Source organism: Rattus norvegicus, chromosome 4, assembly GCF_021556685.1.
Source record: "Rattus norvegicus strain SHRSP/BbbUtx chromosome 4, alternate assembly SHRSP_T2T, whole genome shotgun sequence".
Classification (NCBI taxonomy): Eukaryota; Metazoa; Chordata; class Mammalia; order Rodentia; family Muridae; genus Rattus; species Rattus norvegicus.
This window is the reverse complement of record NC_141537.1, coordinates 857,058-874,385: the sequence shown is the minus strand read 5'-3', so window position 1 is coordinate 874,385 and position 17,328 is coordinate 857,058. Positions and strand designations below refer to the sequence as shown.

The window sequence follows — 17,328 nt, the reverse complement described above, 5'->3', positions numbered from 1 at the left end:
GAAATCTCAGGGTTGTTTTGATTTGCATTTCTCTTATGACTAACGATGTTGAACATTTCTTTAGGTGTTTCTCAGCCATTCGGCATTCCTCAGCTGTGAATTCTTTGTTTAGCTCTGAACCCCATTTTTTTTTATTGAGTATTTCTTATATACATTTCGAGTGTTATTCCCTTTCCCGGTTTCCGGGCAAACATCCCCCTCCCCCCTCCCCTTCCTTATGGGTGTTCCCCTCCCAACCCTCCCCCCATTACTGCCCTCCCCCCATAGACTAGTTCACTGGGGGTTCAGTCTTAGCAGGACCCAGGGCTTCCCCTTCCACTGGTGCTCTTACTAGGATATTCATTGCTACCTATGGGGTCAGAGTCCAGGGTCAGTCCATGTATAGTCTTTAGGTAGTGGCTTAGTCCCTGGAAGCTCTGGTTGCTTGGCATTGTTGTACTTTTGGGGTCTCGAGCCCCTTCAAGCTCTTCCAGTTCTTTCTCTTATTCCTTCAATAGGGGACCTATTCTCAGTTCAGTGCTGAACCCCATTTTTAATAGGGTTATTTGTTTCCCTGCAGTCTAACTTCTTGAGTTCTTTGTATATTTTGGATATAAGGCCTCTATCTGTTGTAGGATGAGCTAGGACTTCTTACTAAGTATTCAAACATATGAACCTTTGGCAGCCATTCTCATTCAAGCCACCATAATCCCTTGTTCCCTAAGTTGATCTTGCCAGGATATGTAATGACAGTAAGACAAATAAGACTAGAACAAAAATTGGTACCAAGAGTAAGATAGTCATTGGGTGCTGAGATTAAAAAAAAAAAATTCAAGATATCTACCACCACCACCACCACAACCACCAAAACGTGTCTATACTCCAACATGATCGAAACAATTCCTAAGTAAGACTCTCTTCCCAGGTGATTCTAGATTGGGTAAAAATGACAGTTAAAAGTAGCCAAAAAAATGACCAAAACAAAGAAGAAAAGCAGCCTTAGAATATAGCCCCCTTTTCCATCACTGAGAAAGTGAGAACTCACTACTGCCCAGGATAATCTTGACAATAGTATTTCAGTAGGAAGAGACATGCAGTGTGTGACATGACATTCTATTACCAGTAAATGATACCATCTCAGTGGAACCCACTCTTCATTTAGTATTTTATGTTGTGGTATAATGTGTGATGCTCATTCTCGGAAGAATTCTGAGAACTTTGCAGTAATTCTGGATGGCTTACAACCCCTGTTCCTCCTGCTGGATTAATGAAGCATAGCTATATTTATGGATGAGGTTGCTTTTCGGGCCATTCAGATTTTCATTTAGCTACTGTTATCTGTTGGAGCACGAGTAAGCCACTTAAAATTTCAAAATCTCAATTTTCTTATCTCATATGATGTGACGAAGATTGCGAATCCATTGCAATGTCTATTGTGTAATAAATTTTTAATGAATTATGAGAACATCATCAACAAATCTAGACTGCAAGCTTTTAAAGGGCATGGTGTCATATTTTTTCAGTCTAAAGAATTCAGATATTTAAAGACCTCTAATTTTATGAGGTATGTCCAGTTGAGCACACATAATTCTAGCTTCATGAAAATCTGGAACAGAAGAACTGGCTGGCAGAATTAGAGGTTCAGCTGTTGCCCATGTTTTGAGGGAAGTCAGAGGTCAGATAGCGTGGGCTTGAAGTTTGGTTTTTCACTCTTGCTGAGTGGGTTCTTGGTTAAGGCAGGTAATCCCTTTACACTCCATTTCTGTATCTGAAAATGAGGCACGATTACCGGATAAACAAAACAGTGGAAAGAGTGCCCAGGCCGAGCCCTATACGTTATAGATGGCTCAGTTAAGGCTTGCTATTGCTATCATTGACTTCAGGAACATCGTTCTGGCTCAAGTACCAAGTTCTAGAGGAAGTGCTGGTGGCCAGCTGGTCACATGTAACAATAACAGGTGATTTGATTTGGGGAAAAGCACAGCATATCTAGGCAAACAGCACAAAGAAAGCCAAAGACAACTGGAAACATGGCTGCTTTCACTACCCAGTGGAGACAGCTCACACTGATGTTATATTTGGGCAGCCATGAGCTCTTTCTGCATCATCAGAAGTACACCAGCATTTATTTACAGAACACTGTGTTAGAGCAGCTTGGAAAGTCTTAAAGGAAATGAAAAGTAGAACCTAAGAGAAACAGAGTCTGGGGAGGGGAAGACTTCTGTGTGGAGGACATAGAGATTGATAGAATATGCTTAAGTATAATTTGTGTGTGGGTTTGCTTCTTGTTTTTCTTTGTTTTTTTTAACTCAAGTCTCATGTATTCCTAGTAACAATCAAGAATGTAGCAAGAATGCAAAGAATCAGGGAGTGGATTATACAGGAGAAAGTGTGGGAGTTAGGAAAGCCATTCTAGTAGTATTTTTTCCAGTTCTCTCCTTTTACATGGGTTCCTGGAACTGAACTCGGATTTCAAGGCAAGGGATTTATTTACCTTTCGAGCCTTCTCTGGCCCTCTTTGTAAGTACTTTTTAAATGGAGGGTTTTCCAAATTACTGTTTTGGGTTTATTCCCCTTTGTTTTTCTTATCTTTTTGTAGGGGAATTTGGTGGGGAAAATTCTATAGCTTTCTTGTTTTTTAACTTTTCCAAACATCCATTGTTATTGCACCCCACCCCGCGATCGGAGCGAGAGATGCAGCTCCCCGTTTTGGGGTACGCTCTTTCAATATCACTGTGCTTGATTGCCTGGTTGTCTTCATAGTGGTTTAGATGAATTCACCTTGTTTCTCTGGGAACATGGCTAATTAATTAATTGATTGATTAATTAATTAATTAACATGAGTACACTGTAGCTGTCTTCAGACACATCAGGATAGGGCATCAGATCCCATTACAGATGGTTGTGAGCCACCATGTGGTTGTTGGGAACTGAACTCAGGACCTCTTATCCACTGAGCTATCTCTCCTGCCCAGGTCCATGCCTCTTAGGGAATGTGCAATATTAGCACTTTTTAGTCCTTACTATAGTTCCTTGTTATATAGACATATGGTAGAGCTACATTTTCATTACAGTATTAATTGTACTGTTGTTGTCTCTGTGATGACTGAATCTAACTATTTTATTTATTCATTGAGTTAAAGTTAAATACTAATCAATCAAGATATTTGCTTAAAGAGAGCAGATCATACTGTTTATAATTACAAGTTTTGCTGGTAAAGTGTTACGTCAGAGTGGATCCTGGTACAGCTTTTAGAGTTAGCCTATAGAAAATGCAAAAATTTTCTTCAACATACCTTGGCAAATTTAATTTCTTAGACTTTGGTCATATATATTCAAGCTAAGAATGTTAAAAACAAAATCAATGCTTTTTATATTCACTACTTAAGAAACTCCTCAATTCTCGATAGCACCTTATGTGGGAAAAAGTGAAGGAGGAAAAGATTGCTGTGGTACTATTTTATTTCTTATATTTGGTCTGAAGTTTCTTTTATCTTTGTTTCCTTCTGGTGTTTGATTTAGGACATTAAGGTCCTTTCAGATTCTTTCACTAGTAGGGAGGGGCTGACTGTACAAAGACCCTTGGCTTTTGTGTTTTGAGCCCTTTAGGTCTTTTGACTGTCCTGTATAGCCTTCAGCCTGTGTATTGATCTTACACAGCCTGCAGTGTAAGCAGTTGAGAGAGCTGGTCTTGCTACCTGTGTTTAGAAGTGGAGGGATGTTGGAAATCAAAGTGTGCATGGGAAGGGTGACTTGGGAGAGAGATGCCTAGATCAGCCCATTCTTATCTGTGAGAAAGCTTTGGAAAGATACCTGCTGTGTTTTCAGTTGCTAATTTTCAGTTGTGAAGGCCTCATCTCAGGCAACCTTGACTTCCTGTCCTTCTTTTTTTTCTCTCAGACTCAGGGAACCCCAACTATGTTGTGGGATTGGCGCCACCTTGTGTCCCAGCTCAGGACTGGTGTGGTACCTCTGGTTGCCTAGGTTTGCTTGGGACTTGGGAAGGGAGCCTCTCAGCTAGCTCTCTGTATACCCTTTAGACTCATGCTTAATTTCCACCCTGAAGCAGCTTTAGAGTGAAGCCCTAGTTGTTAATAATGAGTGGATGGGGGTGGATTTCCGTATCGGGTTACTTCGGTTCTAAGCCAGACATGGGTTTGTCAATTTGTTACTAAAATTTCCAACCCTAACAGCCCATGTAAAAGACACACAATCCAAATATTTTAATTATAAGTTATATGCCTACATTGGGCATATCTAATACAATACTAACTTATTTCCCAATTCTAAGACTCCTTACTACTTCTGGTTTCTCCCAGCCACATGATTCTGGTGTATAGTGGCTTCCTTCTCTCCTCTTCCTTCATTCTTTTTCTCCTTCTACCTGCCACCCCCTCCAGAGCCTCCAGTCCCACCTTTCCTATCCAGTACCCAATCATAGGCTCTAACCATTTATTGACCTATTAAAGTGGAGAGAAGGTTCACATAGCATCACCTAAGTACATGATGCTCTGCTTGTGGGGTGGGGGCAACCCCTCTTGAGGAACCAATATGAATAATAATATACAAGCAGCATCAAGCCAAACCACTACAGTTTACTCGTAAGATCTCAGTTTTTAGTACAAAATCCAATAATGTTAGTTGTTTAAATGTGTGTCTTACCATATTTCTTACACAGCTATTTTCCAAATGTGGGTTTGTCTGGTGTTCTGTACCAGCATAGAGTATTCATAGTTAACAGTGTATTTTCTTGCCACCAATACATGAATTTTTGTTGGATATGCTAAAGAGTCATAATGGTTTTACAAAGAAAAGCTAATTGTCAGAATTTTGTTTTGTTTTACAGTCAGGGTTTTCTGTATAGCCCTGGCTGTCCTGGAACTCACCTTGTAGACCAGGCTGCCTTCAGACTTACAGAGATGTGCCTGCCCTCTGTCTCTTAATGCTAGGGTTTAAGTCCTGTGCCCAGCTTGATATTTTTATTTGTCATTCTCTCTCTCCCCCTCTCTTTTTTTTTTTTTTTTTGCCCTTGTCAATGGATTTTATTTGGTCACAGGGTCACAGGCCAGGTATGGCCCCAGCCTTATTTGACCTTCTTCTTTGGGGCTCAGGTTGTTGGAGTGGCCGAACTTCTTGTAGCAGTTGACTACACTGTGTGCAGGCATGAGTAGCACTTGTGGCAGATCATCTTGTCACAATTGTAATTCTGGACAAGGTGACAAAGGGATGACTCGATGATGCCACTGTGCAGACACAGCACCAGGTGCAAGGTGGACTCTTTCTAGATGTTGTAGTTGGACAGGTTGTGGCCATCCTCCAAATGTTTGCCAGCAAATATCAGCTCTGCTGGTCGGTGGGATGCCTTCCCTGTCTTGGATCATTATTGATGGTGTCACTGGGCTCAATCTCAAGAGTAATGGTCTTGCCCATTAGGGTTTTCATGAAGATCTGCATGTTGGTATCTGCTACTTGGCCACCTTGTTGAAGAGAAAGAGTGGTTTGGGGTTTTTGGGATTTTTTGTTTGTTTGTTTTGTTTTTTCTTTTTTTCTTTTTTTTTTTTTTTTTGGTTCTTTTTTTCGGAGCTGGGGACGGAACCCCGTGCCTTGCGCTTCCTAGGTAAGCGCTCTACCACTGAGCTAAATCCCCAGCCCCTTGTTTTTTCTTTTAAATACTTAGATCATTTTGTTGACTTCTCGGTGTTTGTTGAGGGCTGGTATAATTTGCATTTTAAATATATTTACCTGGATCTTCACTGCTTGCTCTCTCCTTTATCTTACCAGGCAGGTGTCCTTTTTTTTGGGACTGAATAGACTTTTTTTTTTAATGGTTTCTAGTCTGTGTTCTTTCACTGCCCTTTTATGAGTCAGTTTTTCACAGAGTTGGCTGTCACAGTGCAGGAAAGATTCGGCCAGAGCTTGAAACAAGGAGAAATGGGTGGCAGTTTTAGGACCTGTACTATCATATTTTGGAACACCAGGGGGATTATTAGAAGTAATATTATTATAAAGTAATGTTAACCTAATAGTTGGGTTATAATAATCCTTATTAACAATCTTTGGTTATTCTAAGTCAGTAATTTTCCTTATGAGATAATATTTACTTTCATCTCCATAAATATAATAGTCATGCGGCAGAACTAGTAACAGCTAATGATGAAAGAACAATTCCCTGTGTGTATAGACTTTGGTTTTTTTTTTTTTTTTTGTGAACTACTTTTTGAAATATGTTGAATTATAACAGCAGTATTGTTGGTATCAGGAATTGCCTTGAGCAGCGACACCATTTGGTAACTGTTGACATGGCAACAGCCCTACTTCCCAGTATTCCTTTGGTCCAAATCCCAACTCCTTGTGGGAATAGTTATGTCATATACCAAATGAAAGGCAGACTTCTTCTGCCCTCATGCTCTCTCTTCTCTTCATTCTTTTCTCTTCTTTCTCTTGCCCCTTTCCCTTGACTTGTTCTCCCATTAAATTTCACCAAGTGGAACTGTGTTAGTTTTGTGTGCTCTATTTGGATGGGTGTGGTGGGTATTTTATTACAACGAGATTTTAATAACAACAAGTATGATAATTTAAGAGCTTGGAAATCAGACTGACTGGAAATAAATTCCAATTTGGGCACGTACCAGGTGTTGAACTTATATTACTAATATACAAGTTGTGGGTGATAGTAATTTTTCCCTATAGTGTTGTGAGAATTAATCTAACTCCTTGTAAACTTCTTGTGTTTTATTACTTATCAACAACATTGGGTAGTAGTAGCCATTGTAATTGTTTCATTAAGTAAAATTTGTAGAGTTGTGCAGAATGGAGTTTATCAAAGCTAAATAGGGGAAACTACACATAACTAAATTGTATAATCAGATTTATCTTATAAAATTATAATCTTAAAGGAAGAAGGTTAGAATGTAGAATAGGAAATAATGCTATGCTATTGTTAGAAGTGATTGAACATTCTATCAGAAAACTGAAGAAATGGAAATTCATCTATTAAGGTGGAGTTCAGTCCATAATATATTCTATATTATGTTAACATTATTCTTAAATGTGATTTTTTAAAATTGACTAACTATGTTTTTAATGAGAAGAATTAGTTTGGGTTTGAATGCTCTTTTTTTCCGTTTAGGCAATATGTCAGTATTGAGGGCACCCAGACATCAGAGCTCTGGAAGGCATGTTGATACTGTTTTCTTCTTTGTCTCCTGGGTGTAAGAAGTATAACAGATCTTAAAGATCTGTATTCTTGTTTGTTTAAAAAAATTGACACATGAGAGAGAGAGAGAGAGAGTGAGTGTCTGTGTGTCTGTGTGTCTGTGTGTGTATCTGAAATGATAACAATATATTCTTTGGAAAGTATTTTGTTCTTTCTCAATTAAATTTATTCATTTGTTCAAATTGGCTACCCTTTATTATCACAGGTATAGGAAAATTAGAATAGTACTGCTTTAGTGTACGTTGAAATATACAGAGAAGAGTATCTTAAATTGAGGACTCCGTTATCTCACATAGATGAGAGTTTCTGGATATTTTCTATATCTTTTTATTGCACATTAAGGGGAATTTGCTGCTATACTGTGTCTTCAGACTTTCTCTTCTGTTCAAATAACTCCTCCCTTAATGTAGGTAAACATACTAACTTCTGGGTTTTGGATAATTCTGTATCATTGAGTTGAGTCAACTGGGCAGTCTGCTTTGCAAATGAAATTTCAGGTTTATGTGTGTACTACTTACTGGTATTAGAAGCATTTATTTAGCATTTTTCTTTAGTTCTTTCTGGACAAGATAGCTACATTTGCAGTTTCATTTGAAAGTCAGTTTTTCTCTTATGTGAAAATACTAGAAAATTCTAGATTCCCAGCAAGACTTTATTTTGTTCTGGATAGTTTGGACTCAGCTCTGAAAGGGATTTTTTTGAATGTAAAGGAATTGATTTTAGGCTAGGGACACTTACCTTCTGGTCTATTGTTCTTTTGTCTGGCTTATGTAGTGAGGCAGGAGAGCTTGTGTGTTATATGTTTCTTTGTTCTGAGCAACCTGCTCTCAAAATCTATTTATACCTACTTATACCAGAATTACAAAAGTCTGATTGTAGTTTTTTGTCTCATTTTCTTCTCCTACAATCTGAACCTGGTATCCGAGTTGCCTGTTTTTCATTGTAAGAAACCAAAGGCCACAGAAAACTGACTCTGCTGCTGTTAGATTGAGTCAGTTCATCAAAGCCATGTTTGGTGGAGCAAGCTTTTAATCCTAGCAGGTGAACTTCTATGAGTTCCCGGCCAGGCTGGTGTACATAGAACACCTTTTCATCCTGATACTAACACCCAGCTGGAGTGGCATTATTACCAGAATAAACTGAAAGGAAAAGCCGGTGCACATAAGTTCTTTAAAGCAATAGTCCTCCCATGGATGGTCTCTGAATGTTGGTGTTGGTGTTGGTGCATTAGAAGTAAAAGTAGAATTGGAATAATTAGCACTTTGAAGGCTTTAAGAATGCTAGTGACTGTAGAGAGAGTATCTTGTGTATTTGTATGGATATATCACCTTTCAGTTAAAAAAAATTATGGCCTATAGGAAAGGGTAGAATAGAAGGTGGGACATCCAGGAGGCAGAAAGAATTCTGGGATAGAGCCAGGTTGGAGAGATTTGCCCTGGAAAACGTGACCAGACAGACTCGTGGTTCCTGAGCACAGGTAATGAGCCACATGGCGGAATGTAGATTTGAGTAAGTGGGTTAGAATTTGTCAGAGAAGAGTCTAGCTCTATGGCCAAGGTATTTGTTAATATATTTTGAGTCTCTGTCTTATTTCTGGGAGCATGGGGCTTGGAGGAAGAACCGGGTCCAAACTTCTACAAGTGACAACATGAATCGAAACAAAATCGAAATCTGAGCAATGACCAGTGTATAGTTTTGGTTACTGGAACTGGAGGATGATGTTCACCTGGAACTCAATCCCAATTTAGGTTGGGAGTGAAAGCATGATTTTTTCATATTAACTAGATGAGCTATTAGCGATGTGGCTTATGTCACCATGCAGACACTAAAGTTTAGGTTCTTCAGTATTTTTTAGAACTTAAAAGCAGACACCATGGTACCTAATCTCGGCTTTCAGGAGATGACACCAAGAGAACAGAACTTTCAAGGGAAGGCTACAGAGCAGGGAAACCCAGCGCAAGGAAAGACACAAGCACTATGGTAACCAGAGTCTAAATGCCTCATTTGACTGAGCTGGTTTCTTAGAAAAAATATTTCCGTAACTCTGTTGGAAAATTAGTCTCTTTACAATCACAAGATCTTCATTTGTTTTACTACCCTGCATTACAGTTCCAAAGAAATTGGCAAGTCTTTCCCATTGGTTTCCTTGTAGAATAAATTATAAAACCACAAATATTAAAAAAAAAATCATTGTTTTAGAAACACATTAACGAGAAGAAAGACATATAGCAGAGTAGAAAGGATCTAGATTTTGGTTTTATCCCAGTTACTTCTGTTTCCTGTTTTGTCAGATTTAAAAAAAACAATGGTTATTTTAGAAACGACCGTGTTGAGGAAAAACAGAATCTGGCCATCTGGATTTGTTTCTGGAATTAGTCTTTCTTGGTTGCCTCTCAGGCCACGGCACGAATGGAATCAAAATTTCTAGGCGAACATAGTGAGTTCCCAATGGGACATGCTTGTATGAGTGTGCTTTTCAATGTAGAGTAACATGATAAATAACGGTATCTATGTATCTTGGTTAATTCAGTAGGTTCCCAATAGGATTCCCATGTAATGAGCTTGTTATTCAAGATAGAGCAACGTTTTAACGAACTGAAACAGTGTATCTTTGTGAATTCAGTTAGTTCCCAGTATCAGGTTCTTGTAATATGTGTACTTTTTAAGAATTATCAAAATTTCCTGAGTCGAATCTGAGTGACATGGTGATTTCGGTTAGTTCCCAATAGGCCGCAGTAGTAATAAGTGGACTGTTCGGGATATAGAAAAATTTTAACGAATGGAATCAAAATTCCTAGGCGAATTAAGTGAGTTCCCAATGGGACATGCTTGTATGAGTGTGCTTTTCGATATAGAGGAACATTTTATGGAACGGAATCTAAGTATCATGGTGAATTCAGTAGGTTCCCAATAGGATTCAATGTAATAAGCTTGTTATTCAAGATAGAGCAACGTTTTAACGAACTGAAACACTGTTTCTTTGTGAATTCAGTTAGTTCCCAGTAGCAGGCCCTTGTAATATGTGTACTTTTAAAGATTTATCAAAATATGGTGAGCCGAATCTGAGTAACATGGTGAATTCGGTTAGTTCCCAATAGGCCGCAGTAGTAATAAGGGGACTGTTCGGGATATAGAAAAATTTTCACGAATGGAATCAAAATTTCTTGGTCAATTCAGTGAGTTCCCAATGGGACATGCTTGTATGAGTGTGCTTTTCAATATAGAGCAACATTTTATGGAACCGAATCTAAGTATCATGGTGAATTCAGTAGGTTCCCAATAGGATTCCCATGTAATAAGCTTGTTATTCAAGATAAAGCAACGTTTTAACGAACTGAAACAGTGTATCTTTGTGAATTCAGTTAGTTCCCAGTAGCAGGTTCTTGTAATATGTGTACTTTTTAAGATTTATCAAAATTTCCTGAGTTGAATCTGAGTAACATGGTGTTTTCGGTTAGTTCCCAATAGGCCGCAGTAGTAATAAGCGGACTGTTCGGGATATAGAAAAATTTTAACGAATGGAATCAAAATTCCTAGGCGAATTAAGTGAGTTCCCAATGGGACATGCTTGTATTAGTGTGCTTTTCGATATATAGCAACATTTTAAGGGACGGAATCAAAGTATCACGGTGAATTCAGTAGGTTCCCAATAGGATTCGCATGTAATAAGCTTGTTATTCAAGATAGAGCAACGTTTTAACGAACTGAAACAGTGTATCTTTGTGAATTCAGTTAGTTCCCAGTAGCAGGCCCTAGTAATATGTGTACTTTTAACGATTTATCAAAATTTGGTGAGCCGAATCTGAGTAACATGGTGAATTCGGTTAGTTCCCAATAGGCCGTAGTAGTAATAAGTGGACTGTCGGGATATAGAAAAGTTTCACGAATGGAATCAAAATTTCTAGGCGAATTAAGTGAGTTCCAAATGGGACATGCTTCTATGAGTGTGCTTTTCAATAAAGAGCAACATTTTTAGGAACGCAAACTAAGTATCATGATGAATTCAGTACGTTCCCAATAGGATTCGATGTAATAAGCTTGTTATTCAAGATAGAGCAACGTTCTAACGAACTGAAACACTGTTTCTTTGTGAATTCAGTTAGTTCCCAGTAGCAGGCTCTTTTAATTTGTGTACTTTTAAAGATTTATCAAAATATGGTGAGCCGAATCTGAGTAACATGGTGAATTCCGCTAGTTCCATATAGGCCGAGGTAGTAATAAGTGGACTGTTCGGGATATAGAAAAATTTTCAAGAATGGAATCACAATTTCTGGGTGAATTCAGTGAGTTCCCAATGGTACATGCTGGTATGAGTGTGCTTTTCAATATAGAGCAACATTTTAAGGAACGGAATCTAAGTATAATGGTGAATTCAGTAGGTTCCCAATAGGATTCCCATGTAATAAGCTTGTTATTCAAGATAGAGCAACGTTTTAACGAACTGAAACACTGTTTCTTTGTGAATTCAGTTAGTTCCCAGTAGCAGGATCTTGTAATTTGTGTACTTTTAAAGATTTATCAAAATATGGTGAGCCGAATCTGAGTAACATGGTGAATTCGGTTAGTTCCCAATAGGCCGCAGTAGTAATAAGTGGACTGTTCGGGATATAGAAAAATTTTCACGAACGGAATCAAAATTTCTAGACGAATATAGTGAGTTCCCAATGGGACATGCTTGTATGAGTGTGCTTTTCAATGTAGAACAACATTTTAAGGAACCGAATCTAAGTATCATGGTGAATTCAGTAGGTTCCCAATAGGATTCGCATGTAATAAGCTTGTTATTCAAGATAGAGCAACGTTTTTACGAACTGAAACAGTGTATCTTTGTGAATTCAGTTAGTTCCCAGTAGCAGGCCCTTGTAATATGTGTACTTTTAAAGATTTAACTAAATATGGTGAGCCGAATCTGAGTAACATGGTGAATTCGGTTAGTTCCCAATAGGCCACAGTAGTAATAAGTGGACTGTTCGGGATATAGAAAAATTTTAACGAATGAAATCAAAATTTCTAGGCGAATATAGTGAGTTCCCAATGGGACATGCTTGTATGAGTGTGCTTTTCAATGTAGAGCAACATGATAAATAACGGTATCTATGTATCTTGGTTAATTCAGTAGGTTCCCAATAGGATTCCCATGTAATGAGCTTGTTATTCAAGGTAGAGCAACGTTTTAAAGAACTGAAACACTGTTTCTTTGTGAATTCAGTTAATTCCCAGTAGCAGGCCCTTGTAATATGTGTACTTTTAAAGATTTATCAGAATATGGTGAACCGAATCTGAGTAAAATGTTGAATTCGGTTAGTTCACAATAGGCCGCAGTAGTAATGAGTGGACTGTTCGGGATATAGAAAAATTTTCACGAATGGAATCAAAATTCCTAGGCGAATTCAGTGAGTTCCCAATGGGACATGCTTGTATGAGTGTGCTTTTCAATATAGAGCAACATTTTAAGGAACCGAATTAAAGTATCATGGTGAATTCAGTAGGTTCCCAATAGGATTCGCATGTAATTAACTTGTTATTCACGATAGAGCAACGTTTTAACGAACTGAAACACTGTTTCTTTGTGAATTCAGTTAGTTCCCAGTAGCAGGCCCTTGTAATATGTGTACTTTTAAAGATTTATCAAAATATGGTGAGCTGATTCTGAGTAACATGTTGAATTCGGTTAGTTCACAATAGGCCGCAGTAGTAATAAGGGGACAGTTCGGGATATAGAAAAATTTTCACGAATGGAATCAAAATTTCTGGGTGAATTCAGTGAGTTCCCAATGGGACATGCTTGTATGAGTGTGCTTTTCAATATAGATCAACATTTTAAGGAATGGAATCTAAGTATCATGGTGAATTCAGTAGGTTCCCAATAGGATTCGCATGTAATAAGCTTGTTATTCAAGATAGAGCAACGTTTTAACGAACTGAAACAGTGTATCTTTGTGAATTCAGTTAGTTCCCAGTAGCAGGTTCTTGTAATATGTGTACTTTTTAAGGTTTATCAAAATTTCCTGAGTCGAATCTGAGTGACATGGTGATTTCGGTTAGATCCCAATAGGTCGCAGTAGTAATAAGTGGACTGTCGGGATATAGAAAAATTTTAACGAATGGAATCAAAATTCATAGGCGAATTAAGTAATTTCCAATGGGACATGCTTGTATGAGTGTGCTTTTCAATGTAGAGCAACATGATAAATAACGGTATCTATGTATCTTGGTTAATTCAGTAGGTTCCCAATAGGATTCCCAGGTAATGAGCTTGTTATTCAAGATAGAGCAAAGTTTTAACGAACTGAAACACTGTTTCTTGGTGAATTCAGTCAATTCCCAGTAGCAGGCCCTTGTAATATGTGTACTTTTAAAGATTTATCAGAATATGGTGAACCGAATCTGAGTAACATGTTGAATTCGGTTAGTTCACAATAGGCCGCAGTGGTAATGAGTGGACTGTTCTGGATATAGAAAAATTTTAACGAATGGAATCAAAATTCCTAGGCGAATTCAGTGAGTTCCCAATGGGACATCCTTGTATGAGTGTGCTTTTCAATATAGAGCAACATTTTAAGGAACCGAATATAAGTATCATGGTGAATTCAGTAGGTTCCCAATAGGATTCCAATGTAGTAAGCTTGTTATTCACGATAGAGCAACGTTTTAACGAACTGAAACACAGTTTCTTTGTAAATTCAGTTAGTTCCCAGTAGCAGGCCCTTGTAATATGTGTACTTTTAAAGATTTATCAAAATATGGTGAGCCGAATCTGAGTAACATGGTGAATTTGGTTAGATCCCAATAGGCCGCAGTAGTAATAAGTGGACTGTTCGGGATATAGAAAAATTTTCACGAATGGAATCAAAATATCTAGGCGAATATAGTGAATTCCCAATGGGACATGCTTGTCTGAGTGTGCTTTTCAATATAGAGCAACATTTTAAGGAACGGAATCTAAGTGTCATGGTGAATTCAGTAGGTTCACAATAGGATTTGCATGTAATAAGCTTGTTATTCAAGATAGAGCAACGTTTCAACGATCTGAAACAGTGTATCTTTGTGAATTCAGTTAGTTCCCAGTAGCAGGCCCATGTAATATGTGTACTTTTTAAGAATTATCAAAATTTGCTGAGTCGAATCTGAGTGACATGGTGATTTCGGTTAGTTCCCAATAGGCCGCAGTAGTAATAAGTGGACTGTTCGGGATATAGAAAAATTTTCACGAATGAAATCAAAATTCCTAGGCGAATTAAGTGAGTTCCCAATGGGACATGCTTGTATTAGTGTTCTTTTCGATATATAGCAACATTTTAAGGGACGGAATCTAAGTATGATTGTCAATTCAGTAGGTTCCCAATAGGATTTTCATGTAATAAGCTTGTTATTCAAGATAGAGCAACGTTTTTACGAACTGAAACAGTGTATCTTTGTGAATTCAGTTAGTTCCCAGTAGCAGGCCCTTGTAATAAGTGTACTTTTAAAGATTTATCAAAATATGGTGAGCCGAATCTGAGTAACATGGTGAATTCTGTTAGTTTCCAATAGGCCGCAGTAGTAATAAGTGGACTGTCGGGATATAGAAAAATTTTCACGAATGGAATCAAAATTTCTAGGCGAATTAAGTGAGTTCCCAATGGGACATGCTTGTATTACTGTGCTTTTCGATATATAGCAACATTTTAAGGGACGGAATCTAAGTATAATGGTGAATACAGTAGGTTCCCAATAGGATTCGCATGTAATAAATTGTTATTCAAGATAGAGCAACGTTTTTACGAACTGAAACAGTGTATCTTTGTGAATTCAGTTAGTTCCCCGTAGCAGTCCCTTGTAATATGTGTACTTTTAAAGATTTATCAAAATATGGTGAGCCGAATCTGAGTAACATGGTGAATTCGGTTAGTTCCCATTAGGCCGCCGTAGTAATAAGTGGACTGTAGGGATATAGAAAAATTTCACGAATGGAATCAAAATTTCTAGGCGAATTAAGTGAGTTCCCAATGTGACATGCTTCTATGACTGTGCTTTTCAATAAAGAGCAACATTTTAAGGAACGGAAACTAAGTATCATGGTGAATTCAGTACGTTCCCAATAGGATTCGCATGTAATTAACTTGTTATTCACGATAGAGCAACGTTTTAACGAACTGAAACACTGTTTCTTTGTGAAGTCAGTTAGTTCCCAGTAGCAGGCCCTTGTAATATGTGTACTGTTAAAGATTTATCAAAATATGGTGACCCGAATCTGAGTAAGATGTTGAATTCGGTTAGTTCACAATAGGCCGCAGTAGGAATAAGGGGACTGTTCGGGATATAGAAAAATTTTCACGAATGGAATCAAAATTTCTGGGTGAATTCAGTGAGTTCCCAATGGGCCATGCTTGTATGAGTGTGCTTTTCAATGTAGAGCAACATGATAAATAACTGTATCTATGTATCTTGGTTAATTCAGTAGGTTCCCAATAGGATTCGCATGTAATAAGCTTGTTATTCAACATAGAGCAACGTTTTAAAAACTGAAATAGTGTATCTTTGTGAATTCACTTAGTTCCCAGTAGCAGGTTCTTGTAATATGTGTACTTTTTAAGATTTATCAAAATTTGGTGAGCCGAATCTGAGTAACATGGTAAATTCGGTTAGTTCCCAATAGGCCGCTGTAGTAATAAGTGGACTCTTCGGGATATGAAAAAATTTTCACGATTGGAATCAAAATTTCTGGGTGAATTCAGTGAGTTCCCAATGGGACATGCTTGTATGAGTGTGCTTTTCAGTATAGATCAACATTTTAAGTAACGGAATCTAAGTATCATGGTGAATTCAGTAGGTTCCCAATACGATTCCCATGTAATAAGCTTGTTATTCAAGATAGAGCAACGTTTTAACGAATTGAAACACTGTTTCTTTGTGAATTCAGTTAGCTCCCAGTAGCAGGCCCTAGTAATATGTGTACTTTTAAAGATTTATCAAAATTTTGTGAGCCGAATCTGAGTAACATGGTGAATTCGGTTAGTTCCCAATAGGCCGCCGTAGTAATAAGTGGACTGTCGGGATATAGAAAAATTTCACGAATGGAGTCAAAATTTCTAGGCGAATTAAGTGAGTTCCCAATGGGACATGCTTCTATGAGTGTGCTGTTCAATAAAGAGCAACATTTTAAGGAACGGAAACTAAGTATCATTGTGAATTCAGTACGTTCCCAAAGGATTCGATGTAATAAGCTTGTTATTCAAGATAGAGCAACGTTCTAATGAACTGAAACACTGTTTCTTTGTGAATACAGTTAGTTTCCAGTAGCAGGCTCTTGTAATTTGTGTACTTTTAAGATTTATCAAAATATGGTGAGCCGAAACTGAGTAACATGGTGAATTCGGCTAGTTCCATATAGGCCGAGGTAGTAATAAGTGGACTGTTCGGGATAAAGAAAAATTTTCACGATTGGAATCAAAATTTCTGGGTGAATTCAGTGGGTTCCCAATGGGACATGCTTGTATTAGTGTGCTTTTCGATAAATAGCAACATTTTAAGGGACGGAATCTAAGTTTCATGGTGAATTCAGTAGGTTCCCAATAGGATTCGCATGCAAGAAACTTGTTATTCAAGATAGAGCAACGTTTTACGAACTGAGACAGTGTATCTTTGTGAATTCAGTTAGTTCCCAGCAGCAGGCCCTTGTAATATGTGTACTTTTAAAGATTTATCAAATTATGTGAGCCGAATCTGAGTAACATGGTGAATACGGTTAGTTCCCAATAGGCCGCAGTAGTAATAAGTGGACTGTTCGGGATATAGAAAAATTTTCACGAATGGAATCAAAATTTCTAGGCGAATTAAGTGAGTTCCCACTGGGACATGCTTGTATGAGTGTGCTTTTCAATAAAGAGCAACATTTTAAAGAACGGTAACTAAGTATCATGGTGAATTCAGTACGTTCCCAATAGGGTTTGATGTAATAAGCTTGTTATTCAAGATAGAGCAAAGTTCTAACGAACTGAAACACTGTTTCTTAGTGAATTCATTTAATTCCCAGTAGCAGGCTCTTGTAATATGTGTACTTTTAAAGATTTATGAAAATATGGTGAGCCGAATCTGAGTAACATGGTGAATTCGGTAAGTTCCCAATAGGCCGCAGTAGTAATAAGTGGACT

The 17,328-nt window shown here is 37.9% G+C and overlaps 1 pseudogene; it reads right to left on the bottom strand.

Moving 5' to 3' along the window:
* Positions 1–17,328, bottom strand: part of LOC148006206 (polyubiquitin-C-like) — a 1,402,189-nt pseudogene that overhangs the window by 604,559 nt on the left and 780,302 nt on the right.